Here is a 13792-nt window from a genome sequence, read left to right as displayed (position 1 = left end):
CAAAGTTGCGGGGAATACATTTCCAAATACTTAATGCCCTGTTTGGGCCACTGGAAGGAGCCTGGCTGGAAGGTCGTTACTGGACACTACACTATCAAAGCCAAAGCTTCAGATTTAGACCAAGTGACTTTGTATCCTGAGAACTTGGAAAAGGAATTAATAATTCTGTGGAGGCAAGGGATAGATCTAGAAGGGACAGAGACAAATAATAAAATATCATCTGCGTAAAGCAAAAGCTTATGCGTCACACCTCCCCCCACCACCCCTGGAAAATCATCCTCCTTTCTTATCGTGGCTGGTAATGGCTCCAGGTTAAGACAGAACAATAATGGGGAAGAGGACAACCCTGCCGGGTGCCCCTATCCATAGTAAAATATTGACCCTTTCTCAACATCTGCCACTCTTATAACCAACTCAGAGAATTTTGTTTCAATAGCCGTAATCGATCGATTTATTACAGCGATCCTCCAAGTCAGCAACAATCTTCGTCAGCATCACAAACATGTTGGACAGTTGATGCTGTGTCACGGGTGTATAGAATTTCACCGGATTATGATATGAAAATAATAAAAAAGTTAGCAAACTGCACAGAGCTGCATGACTAGTACAAGATTAATTTATTATTTCTAGAAGCCCATGAAAACTTTTGATGAGGACACCTTCAGTATCACTTCGATAACTTAAAGGATTAGTTCACCCAAAAATAAAACGTATCTCATTATTTACTCACCCTCATGCCATCCCATGTGTGTCTTTCATCTGCTGAACTCAATTTTTTTTTTTTTTTTATAATTTCTCAGCTCTGTAGGTCCATGCAAGTGAATGGGTGGCAAAATTTTGAAGCTCCAAAATCCACATATGGGACACATAAAAGTAATCCAGATGACTCCAATGGTTAAATCCCTGTGTTCAGAAGCGTCATGATAGGTGAGGGTGAGAAACAGATCACTATTAAAGTGTTATTTTTTTACTATAAATTCTCCTCCCTGCTCAGTCAATCTCCACTTCAGTTTCACTTTCCCATTCTTCTTCTGTTTTTGGTGATTCACAATCTTTATGCCTATCACCCCTACTGGGCAGAGAGGAGAATTTATGACAAAAATGACTTAAATATTGATCTGTTTGTCACCCACACCTGTCATATAATGCCTGAAGACATGGATTTAACCACTGGAGTTGTATGGATTACCTTTATGCTCCCTTGATGTGGAGTTTAGAGCTTCAATATTGCGGCACCTATTCACTTCCATTATGAAGAACTACATAGATGAGATATTCTTCTAAAAATCTTAATTTGTGTTCTGCAGATGAAAGGAAGTCATACACATCTGGAATGCCAGGAGGGTGAGTAATTCATGAGAGAATTTTTGGGTGAACTACCCCTTTAAGAAACTTCATCTCTGGGACCAACAATAGAACTTTTTGAAAAATAAAAGATCACTCATTAATGCTTTTGAACAAACGTACAGAGCATATAAAATATATTGATTTATAGTATACTTAACCCTTTTTCACTTTGATTTGGGGCAAGATTTGTACAAACCAGTGCCATATGAAGCAAATAGCCAAAGATCTCAAAGTACACATTGTGGCTAACAGAGGGCTATAGATGCCCTCAAATAGATTTAGTTAGATTTGTCCAACTCCCAATTTGTAAACTTTTGTGCTTTGCAACATCACTGAACACATTTCAGGAATTAAGACTTAAGTACACTTTGTTATGGGTGCAGGAAATGCATGATGCCCTCTAAAACAAGGCATGGAGATACCCTTTTCAAGACAGCTGTGGCCAATATTTCTCATAAGACTACAAAATGTGTTATCTTACTATAGCAGAGTTCTGTGATTGGTTCACATATGTGATTGGCCAGTACACAATGTGCAGACATGGCTTGTAAAAATCATAATTACATTTAATTGATTGGCTCTCTTTTGTAATCCAGGACAATCTGACAAAGCCATAAAGCGGATGGGTTGTTCCAAGCTTTTTACTCTGCATGGGCTCAGGCACCGGCAGCGCTTCAACACACCCCTTGAGATTCAGCTGTCTACCACATGTGTATGATGGGGTCGCTGAGTCCATAGCAGCTTTACATGTTGGTTCATAAGAAAGATAACAGAAGGCAGCAACAATAGCAGGCAAGCAAGCTTGACTAATCAATGCCTTCCAGAAGGATCTAGACCAGTGGTTCTCAACTAGTTTTGCTTTAGAACCCAAAATTTACAGTACCGGCATAGTTTATCATACAAAAGTAAACATAAAATGTCCATGACAACTTAAATATAAACATAAAAAATAAATACATAGATTCATACTTTTTACAAGAGTAGTTTTGTTCATTTTCAAAGTTGAGAGGATGTATTATGTCTATGTTGGTATCTGCATAATTTGCCTAGTTTCTATCAAATTACAGATGAATTAAAGATATGGGATGCATTTTTCCCACTCTTTTAAAAGTTGAAAAACATATTTATTTTGCTATATAGCTATGTATGATTATATGGTTAGTTGCATTTCATTATTTGCATTAAGCAATGTTTTCTGCTGTCTGCAAATATTTTTTGGGTCGCAACAAGGAGGAGCTGCCGAGCCTAATCCTGTTATCCCAACCTTCTCAATCCAGCCAGACTTTACGCCTTTTCTTCAAATACCCACTGTGTCCAACACACATGCAGTACATATTCAAAAGCAAACATATACTTGGCATCATGAAGGACAGCATGATGCTAGGTGCTGAAGGGATCAAGAAGACCATCTTATATGGAGGGACCAATGAGATGCCCAAATTTGCCAAGGGAACTAAGGTAGGGCCATTCACAGTCATATTGTATTGGATCAATTTCAATAAAGCCCAAAGTACTGTTGTTGTATCAGAAGAGTTGTTCATTGCAAACCTTCATTGCTTAGCATATATCTGTCATTTTTAAAGACTGTTAGAAACTGTTCAAAGATGTGAGACATTTAATTGTTTTACTTATCAAAACTTAGTATAACATCTTTTTTTATTAAACACATAATATGTTGTCTTCTTTATGAGGTCTTCATAAGGTCTATTCCAGTGTAGACACAATAGTGTTTTTTGGCTCTTAAACGTCATAGAAAATGTATCACGCCAGTTGTAAGGAATGTCTGGCTTCAGCCCTACACATAACACATGACATGAGTAGAAACTATAAAGGCTTATTAGACAGTTTTGGCAGTGGCTTCAGGTTTTTGTCGGAAAAAAAAGCAAATATAGACCTTCCATTTCCGCACCCAACTTTGCAATGATGAGTGCACCCTCATAGATGACAATAAGAAGGCAGGTACGTCCATGGATATGGTGATCTGGAACATGTTTAAACTGGATGTCTGGGAAACTCTGTTCACGTCCATGCGCATAGGAGATGTGGCTGAGTTCTGCTGTGACGTCATCGTAAGTATTGTGATCCTTTACGTGGCCCTGGTCAGTAGTGCCTTGGGGTAAAAAACGATGTGGGGTTGTGCTGCTCATCTAATTATCACATGTAGTATACCGTAAATAAAAATTTGCAATGGAGTTAAAATTGGAACTTTTTCAATCAAATTGCTTGACAGTATGATGGACAGTAGAAGTGAGGCATTATTTTTATCTGCTTATTTATTTTTGGAAATTATGTTAAGCATTAGCTACCAAGCAATAAACACCAGCCTTTAAATACCAAATGACACACAGTTTAACTAAACCCAGCATCACACTCAAGCAAATTAGCATTCTTGTGTTATTTGTGCTTATGCAGGGCCCATGAAACTCATCACACTCATGTCAGCAGTATTTATATAATTAAAGTTAAAGTAAACAGATAATCCATGCTTTCAGAGGAGACCTTTAAGTCAGTGACCTTTATGGGTAGCTGCAGGCCCAAATAAGCTCTTGAATACCACAGTGGATTCAAGACTGGAGTCTGTCATACATTTGCCTGATGGAAATCTTAAGTCCTTACAAAGTAGGATTAATCAGAGTCTGTTCCACATGGTATAATCATCATTATTTATTGCTGCCATCCCAGTTGCACCACCTGAAATAGATTACAGCGTAATGCCTGTATGTAGCAATATGAACGACATAATTTTTTAAAACGAACACATTTATGGATACATCAGGCCAGGGCCATTTCTAGCTATCAGTTTTATAAGAGGCCGCTTAGGGTCCCTAAACCACCAGGGGGCCCAGCAAAGCAAGGTGGGTTTTTTAAATGTTTTTTTATATTATTTTTAAATAGACTAAAAGCGAATAAGACTCAGGCAGCTGTTATATCTCAGTTAGACAGCTATAGTGGGCCCCTTGTGGCCCAAGAAAGAAGGGAGAATGTGACTGGAAGCTAGATGTGACAGACATGTGCACATACAAGTTGGCAGCAGAAAAACACAAGAAAAAGGAAGATGAGAAACTCAGCCAGACCACTGGTAAAAACGTAAGCCAGCTAACTGGCTAGATGGTGTTTGTTCGTTGTCATGCATTAAATTGCAACAATTAGTTAGCTAAAGTTTTTCAGTTGTGTCCCGTTGTCTATAGATTTGCTTAGGGCCCCCGCATGCTCAGAAACAGCCCTGCATCGGGCACACAAACACACTTTTTAGGCTTTAGAAATCAATTCAAGTTATGCCATCCCTTTTAAAATCATGTTTGGTGGAAATCATTGCACTTATTCTTAAATGCATATACTTACATGTAGCTTTTATCCTGACAAATCACTGATACTTTGTTGTTTACCAAGCACACTGGGTTATACCCTATAGTGACAAAGAGTCTGTGGCATATTGCAGAGGGGAAGGATCCAATGGACTGGCATATTCATACCTGCGGCATAGCCAATATGTTTGCCTACCACAACCTGGGGTATGACGATTTGGACCACATCCTCTTTAATTTGTGCTAGAACTTCTAAAGTCTTTTTATACTTAGAGACACACAGAAAACATACTTTGATCTGCTATTCATTTGGATTTTATATCATATATTATGCATCTTATGGCCTTAGGTAGATCCTAGGTGCTTGTCCTGCTTCAATTTTCAGGACTTCAACACTACACAATAATGACCAGTAGGTTGCGCTATTGGCATATTTTAAAATCTACTTTTACAAGTCAACTCTTTGAGACATTCTCACAAGAACACAATTTCAAACTGATATTAATTGAAAGTTAATTCTCTATATGAAATTTGGCAATATCAAAACAATAATCAAATTGTAACATATGACATCATCATATGCGTTCAATGGCACTTCTTGAAACAAAATTCCGAGGTCATGAATAAGCTGAGATACATATAACTGGGCCTATGATGCTGTATGTGTGTGTGTGTGTGTGTGTGTGTGTGTGTTTGTGTGCGGTTCATGTACAGCAGCCCAGTGAGTATGACAGAGAGTCATGGGCTCTGAATGATGAGGAGAGACTGAAGGCAGTACCTGTTCTTCGTGGTCAAGGGAACAAGCTCTTCAAACAGGGCCGCTTCGAGGATGCCTGAAGTATAAGGAGGCCATAGTGTGTATCAAAAATGTGCAGTCAAAGGTAAGAATAGACCACTGTAACTAGTTTTTAATAATTTTCTAAATAATAAAAAAAAAAGAGAACTAAAATTGACCAAAAAAAAAATTCAACTGACCCTTTGCCAAGCTCCGCTCCCCGTTACTGTTGATTACTCAGACAAGCTTTACAGGATCCATTAGAATGAATTAGAGCAGGGGTGGGGAATGTCAGGCTTAATGGCCATACAAGGCCCGCAAGACCATTTTACCCGGCCCGCAAATCCATTTGAGAAATCAGTTGAAAAGCAAAAAATGGCCTCGATTCAATCAACCTGAAAAAAAAAATCCTTTCAAATCATGTATAAAAATAATTTTAAATGATAACAACACCAGTGGCGAATTCTCAGGGCCAGCAAAGCCATCTCTGCTGGCCTAACATACCAAATAAATACACATTTTTCATCCTTTCATTCTCAATCACCTTTTTGCCTATGTATTTTTAATCGCATTCAACTCTTAATTAATCAACAAACAAATAGAGAAAAACTACAAGTTTATCCAGTCAGAATTTATTCCTTGATGCTTACAAGCAAAGCCTGATTACAGTTTCACAAATCGCATGCCCGAATCTGAGCTCGTTTGCAGAAGCAGTGTGTGTGAGTTTGAGCTTCACCTCCTCAGGCCTTCTGAATTTCCACAGAATCCCTCAACAGTGCAAATGAATGAGCAACTATAGTCAGATTGTCAGATTCATCAGCCAATCAGTTTAATTTATTTGTTCTTGGTGGGTGTGATCTTATCCTGGGTCTTTTTTCTTTTCTTTTTTTTTTATTACTTTTCTGCTTTATGTAAACATTCAGTTTACAGTGTGGTACAACGGATATATCCCGGGTCAAGGCTTTTTAGCTGGCCTTGAGAGATGCAATCACACTTTCAGTGACGTAATTTGAAAGCGAAAAGCGCGAGATCTTGCTGACGAGTCGATTGTCATTACTGCCGCTATCTCCATTGAGAAAGAGATCCTATGGATTTAAAAACATTACGGTGGTCTGCATGACCATGTGATTTCTTAATTGATTAAACCGGATAGGACGACAGATTTTCACTTCAAGTAAATTGGTGAGTGTTTTCTGCATTGTTACAGCAACATCAGGAGTTTTCTAAGTGTAAATTAGGCTACTTGAGCATTCAGTGTCGGATCAAGTTTTGAAAAGTAGTGCTGCGTTGCATTCAACTCTTAATGTCGGATTTTAGTCAGAACTACAACTTGTAGGCTCGTGCAGAAATTCTTAACTCTGATTTCTCTGAGATGCAGGAGAATGATGTCACACAAACATGTCGACACTCAGGGAGATATACAAAGTAAATGATAAACATTCACTTTATTAAGTAATATCAATAAATGAGTTTGTTTCAAATTACATGATATTAAAGCACAATGCCTGCAGAAAGAGGTTAAACATTATAATCTCTTTTGATAATCGTATACCTGAAGCACATACTATTGCTGCAGCAATGTTTACCAGTTGCTAGGAGACATCTCTAATGAGAGTCAAACCCCTGCTAAGCGAACAGGAGCACTGCAGTTTTGTTTCCTTAAACGTCATCTTCCGAATATCGGAGAATGGAATGCATATATGGTCGGAGATATCAAGTAGGAATATCCCACATCCAACTTGAATGGAACGCAGCATAACCGTGTACCCTAATGAAATTTATTTCAAGCAACATTTAAAATGCAAATATTATTAGATAGATTTTTCCAGGTATTATAGACCTCCTTGCTAGATTCATATGAAAAATTATGATTTTTGAATGTCTGTTCGGGACACGGCTATTTCACAAAACAGTCATGATGCAGTTAAAATTAGGCTTGCTTGAGCATTAAGTGTCTTTTCAAGTTCTGGCTTTTGTGCGTGGATGTGTTTTTAAAATGTCAGTTGGTGTTATTTGTTAGCTGCGACATAATGTATGATACCCAAAGGCATAAGGTGTCTTATTTATTGCGAAACTGTTTTCTTAATGGCATGAATCACACTGAAGGCCTAGACTTCAAATGCACGTCCCGCCACTGAACAACACAAAATATTTAATAATAGACAGTATAATATGGCCTGCAAATAATTTAGTAAATACTCAAATGGCCCTTAATGGAAAAAGGTTTCCCACCCCTGAATTAGAGATTGCTATCAACAGCACAATCTTCAATAAAATGTGCTCATAAAGTGAAGCAGAAGCAAGAGCTGATTATGCAAGAGTGCTGGATCTGGACCCAAACATGAAAAAGACAATCATGAAGGATCTAGCAGTTCTCAAAATGTGTATGGAGTTAAAAGATGAGGACAGACTGACGTACAAGTGTATATTCACCAATATAGCAGGAGAGCAATAGACTCCTGCACAAGAGTTTCCAGAGCAAGAGACCTCTGCAGAAACAACTCTGACTGAAGAACAAACAAATCTAGAAATGCAAACTCAGAGGAAACAACTCCAAAGCAGATTATTTCAGTACAAATAGCTCCAGAACAATCTACTCTGATATACAAGTATACAAGCTTTAATCATGTGATTCCAGAACAATCAACTGCAGAGGAATTAATTCAAGATGAAACCACTCCTGAGAAAGCAACTCTAGAACAATCAACCCCATAGAATTCTACTCCAGAATAGGGTTGCAACGGTATGAGATTTTCACAGTAGATAACCTATCACGGTTTCACGGTATACTGTATTACATAATTAGTATTATCAGTGAAAACAGAAGGGTTTTGAGCAAACACTTTATTATAATTGAAACTTAAAACCATTTATTTTATTGAAGTATGTGTAAAAAGTCTCCCTTTTGAAAAAAAAAAATAAGAAAGCTAACAGAATTACAATAAACAGAATTATAAACATGATAAAAAAAAATAGCATGTAACTATAACATGTTATATAACTAAAGCATGTTAGTTTACATGTTAGCATAGCATGTTAAATGAACTACTAAATGAAAAATAACATCAGCTGTGTGAGCTTTAAAGTAATGTCCTATGATTATTAACAGTTAACATGTACTGCAGGTGCGCGACAGTGAGGCCAGACTGCTCCTGTCTGTACCTTTAACTGAGTGGTTCTAAACTGGTTTTGCTTCGGGACAGATTTTACATTGGAAATCAAGTGGCGACCCACCATAGTAAAAATATAACCTGTATTTAATGTATCCTGGGTTGCATTTCCTTTTATGTTGCGTAGATTTGTTCATGGTTTTCCAGTACAAGGACATGCATCAAGTGACATTATTTTTGTTGTTGTTATCAAAATCTACAGGAAGTTTTCTCTCCTCCTTTTAAAAATTGAAGAACATATTTACATATATGAGCCCATTATTATCCCGTTTGTTACCTAATATTACCTATTTATACACATATTACACAGAAGGAAAGGCTCCTCATTACCATGGTTAGTGTGCTAGTCTTAAATAATAGTAATAATAATAATAATAATAAATTAATGTATTTATGAAAAATAAATACATAGTTGTAACATATCTTGAAACTTTAAAACAGCCACTGTTGATATAAAATGAGGTCTAATAGATTCTACCTTTAGATTATTTAATATGAAACTGAAACATTTTGTCAAAATATAACAGTTTCTTTTACTCATGTAAAATCCTGAAACAAATTTTTAAAGGTGATGTGTGTAATTATTAATATTTTTAACTATTTTGTTTAAGGGGCCACATCGAGCTGTAAGTAGTGCATGGGGGGCACATTGTATTACATTTGAGATACAATGTTCTGCATTGATTTGGTTTTTGTATCTTTTAAGCCCAGAAATAGTTATGTACTCAGTTTTCTGAAGTGTATCTGTGACTAGTGAGACTATTCTGCAATTGCCTAAAGTATTGTATTGCTCTACATATGTAGATACTTTTCTATCAGGCATTAAAAAACTGAATAAAGGCTGAGATTATACATTTATTTTGCCAACTCTACTTCCCTGTTAATTTATAATTCAATTAAAAAATCTCTGGTCTGTTTTAATAAAAAAAATGAAATTTATAGAACTTTTAATGTTTGTTGCAAAGCAGGTGAGTTTACTTACCCGTTGCATGCTAAAAGTGTCATGATGCGGGTCTCCTGGATGGTTTCGCATGTCAATGATTACCCCTCCGTGTGTCAATGATGCCGAGATCTACTTCTATATTTAATTTAATCACTGAGAAGGTTTACCTGCAAACATAGTATCAGAATCAGAATCAGCTTTATTGCCAAGTATGCTTACACATACAAGGAATTTGTCTAGGTGACAGAAGCTTCCAGACTACAACAATACAAACAATACCAAAAACAGCAGCAAGACATAGGTAATTAAAACAAAAAAGAATACAAAATAAATAATTATACATATACGTACATACACTCACCTTCATGCATACCCACATACACACACACGTAGTGCAAATCTATTACAATCTGTTATATAAAGAACAAAAAACTGCAAAAAAAGAAATGCAGTAGCACCAAACATCACAAGCCCATAGGCGGAAATCGCGGATCTGAGGGTTGTCCCCCCATAAAATATAATTAAAATATGTGTATTGTAAATAATATAATGATATATTCTTAAAATAATTGTTTAAGAAATAAAATAACACAAATGCAAACGGGGCAACAACAAAAACCCCCTTGGTGTCCCCTTCAAAAATTGCTCTTGAGAACTGTTATGTTTATTGCCCCCCCCCCCAACATTTTGATGAAATTTTCACCCCTGCAAGCAGCCTCAAGAATGGACACAGAGTAGCCATATAACACATTTCCTTGAGCAGAATATTGCACTACAGATCGCTAAATTTGTTCAAAGGGGAAAGCAAGAGACAGCAAGAGACAGAAAAAGTGCACTTGCGTGCATGGTTGTCAGATTGCACAAAATAAGTATAACAGGCGGAATATTTACAATTTGCGTAAGTATAAATCTCAAACTGGGGGTGTTGTGTCTCTTATCTGGCAACCCTGAGCATGTTAAACGCTTGCAGAGACGCGTTACGTCCCAGTGCAAGTTAACTCAAATATCCAATGAAAAAAAAAAGATAAATGAGCCGCGGGCCCCATTATACCATGTGGAGGGCCTGATCCAGCCCACAGGCTGTAAATTGCCCATGTCTGCTTTAGCTGTTTGCGAGATTATCATAAAATATGCTTTAGCAGTCTTAGTCTATCACTTGGGCGGCCGCCAAAATATCTTCAATGGGAGAATGGCCTTGTTCTTTCCCTGCTGTCCGCGACCCAGTCCAAATAGACCAGTTGAGAAACACTGCTTTAACTCACACACACACACACACACTCACGTCAGATCCCATCGCCTCACTTCTCTCTGACATTTTATCCACTGCATGTGTGTGTGTGTGTGTCGCAAGTTGACGCGTCTGACAGGCAGACAAGGAATAAAGGGCACGCGCATGTGAGATTCTCCGTCCAGTTGCATTTTTTTCTCAATACCGTAGATAAGCAAATGTACATGGTATGATAACCATCAATTTTCAAACCGTGGTATACCGTGAAACTGGTATACCGCTGCAACCCTTCTCCAGAACATGCTTCATGAGAAAAAGCAACTCAAGAACTAACAAACACAGTAAACACAATTCTAGTGCAATCAACTTCAGAGCAGACATCAGCAGGGCACATAACTCTAGACCAAGCAGCCCTGGAATCAATATCTCCAGAAGAAATGACACCAAATTACACAACTTCAGTCAACGAATCTTAGTGATCTCAATTTTTTCCAGAAAGGTTCAACAATGAGACTACACCATGAAGAAAACAGACCAAATTAAGCCCTTTTGAACTTTTTATTTCATACAACTCTTTGGCTATTGACTTTCTTGCTGTAACCTACATCATATTTTATCATAGATATTGTAGTGTTGCCAAATCATCCAATAAAAAAGTACACCCTCATTTGCCATGTTATGGTGGCTGATTCATCAGTAGCAAATAGTGTCTCAAAACTTTATGGTATTTACATTATAAACCTAATGATAACTCCTTGCAGTTTGTGCATTTCATACAGTGCATCTGGAAATTATTCTCAGCGCTTCACTTTTTCCACATTTTGTTATGTTACAGCCTTGTTCCAAAGTTGATTAAATTCATTATTTTCCTCAAAATTCTACAAACAAAACCACATAATGACAACCTGAAAGAAGTTTGTTTGAAATTGTGGCAGGGCGGAGGGCGGGGCCGGGTTGTGATTAGACACACCCGGTCCATTATCGGGCTAATTAAGCCTCCGAGAGGGATAAATGCCGATGGCAGACCGTGGTGCGACGAGAGAGAGATTGTGTCTTTTGTTTAAGTTATTCATTAAAATATTATTTATGTCATCAAGCCGGTTCTCGCCTTCTCCTTCCCATTGAACTGCTTTATACTGGTGCTGAAATCCGGGAAGGAGGAGGGATGCACCGTAGTAGAGTTCTCGCCACTAACATCCACCCCAACGGAGCAGCCGCGAGGGGAGAAGGGGCTCCTAACTGACCGCCTGGAGTGGTCAGGGCCGCTGCCAGGGGCGGAGGAGTCTCCTACCGGCTCCTGACACGCGGCGGGGTCTGAGACCGCCGACCGCGAGCGGGGAGGTGCTTGCTGTCTACCGCCTGGAGCGGAAGAACCGCTGCAAGGGCGGGGGAGACCCCTTCGGTTCCCCGAGAACGCAACGGGGCATTCCGTCCGCCAGGGGCTGACTGCCTCCGATCCGCCCGGAGAGGCGAGGCTGTCGTTCGTTAGAGGGTGGAGGAGTGGCCGAGGAACAAGCTACAGCGTATCGGAGAACTGGCGAGTAGGCTTTTTTTTCATCTCTCTCTCCTCTCTCTCTCTCTCTCTCACTGCCGCTCTGCGTTGGCCTTTTCCCTCTCATTTAAATTTTACAGTGAAGTACCCCCCATTTTAATTATTTCTGTTTCCCTACCATTGTCCCCTCCCTTGTCGAGGTAGATGGGGATGACCTGCCGGCAGACCAGGCTTAAAGCACGCCCTTCCCCAGGGAAAGGGGGGGGGGGTGTACGTCAGGCCGAGGGCTCCCCGGCCTGAGAGAACGAGGGAGGAATGTGGCAGGGCGGAGGGCGGGGCCGGGTTGTGACACACCCGGTCCCTTATCAGGCTAATTAAGCATCCGAGAGGGATAAAGGCCGATGGCAGACGGTGGTTCGACGAGAGAGAGATAGTTTACGGACATCTCCGTCATGTGTGTGTGTTTGTCTTTTGTTTAAGTTATTCATTAAAATATTATTTATGTCGTCAAGCCGGTTCTCGCTTCCTCCTTCCCATTGAACTGCTTTACAGAAATCTTTGCAAATTTATTAAAAATAAAAAACGAAAAATTCCCATGTACATAAGTATTTACAGCCTTTGCCATGACACTCAAAATTGAGCTCAGGTGCATCCTGTTTCCCTGATCATCCTAGAGATGTTTCTACAACTTGATTGGAGTCCACCTGTGGTAAATTCAGTTGATTGGACATGATTTGGAAAGGCACACACCTGTCTATATAAGGTCCCACAGTTAACAGTGCATGTCAGAGCACAAACCAAGCCAAAAAGTCCAAGGAATTGTCTGTAGACCTCCGAGACAAGATTGTATCAAGGCACAGATCTGGGGAAGGGTTCAGAAACATTTCTGCAGCATTGAAGGTCCCAATGAGCACAGTGGCCTCCATCATCTGTTAATGGAAGATGTTTGGAACCACCAGGACTCTTCCTAGAGCTGGCCGCCAGGCCAAACTGAGCGATCGGGGGAGAAGGGCCTAGGTCAGAGAGGTGACCAAGAACCCGATGGTCACTCTGACAGAGCTCCAGCGTTTCTCTGTGGAGAGAGGAGAACCTTCCAGAAGAACAACCATCTCTGCCAGACGGAAGCCACTCCTCAGTAAAAGGCACATGACAGCCCATCTGGAGTTTGCCAAAAGGCACCTGAAGGACTCTCAGACCATGAGAAACAAAAGATTGAACCCTTTGGCCTGAATGGTAAGCACCATAGGAAACCAGGCACCAATTATCACCTGGCCAATATCATCCCTACAGTGAAGCATGGTGGTGGCAGCATCATGCTGTGGGGATGTTTTTCAGCGGCAGGAACTGGGAGACTAGTCAGGATCAAGGGAAAGATGAATGCAGCAATGTATAGAGACATCCTTGATGAAAACCTGCTCCAGAGCTCTCTGGACCTCAGACTGGGGTGAAGGTTCATCTTCCAACAGGACAACGACCCTAAGCACACAGCCAAGAAAACAAAGGGGTGGCTACGGGACAACTCTGTGAATGTC

At 39.5% G+C, this 13792-nt stretch overlaps 1 pseudogene; it reads left to right on the top strand.

The window, feature by feature from the left end:
- The first annotated feature begins 2709 nt into the window (after positions 1-2709).
- Positions 2710-7934, top strand: LOC127631676 (aryl-hydrocarbon-interacting protein-like 1; annotated as a pseudogene).
- The last annotated feature ends 5858 nt before the right edge of the window (positions 7935-13792 follow it).

Source organism: Xyrauchen texanus, chromosome 38 (assembly GCF_025860055.1).
Source record: "Xyrauchen texanus isolate HMW12.3.18 chromosome 38, RBS_HiC_50CHRs, whole genome shotgun sequence".
In the NCBI taxonomy this organism is placed as follows: Eukaryota; Metazoa; Chordata; class Actinopteri; order Cypriniformes; family Catostomidae; genus Xyrauchen; species Xyrauchen texanus.
This window is presented reverse-complemented; position numbering and strand designations above follow the sequence as displayed.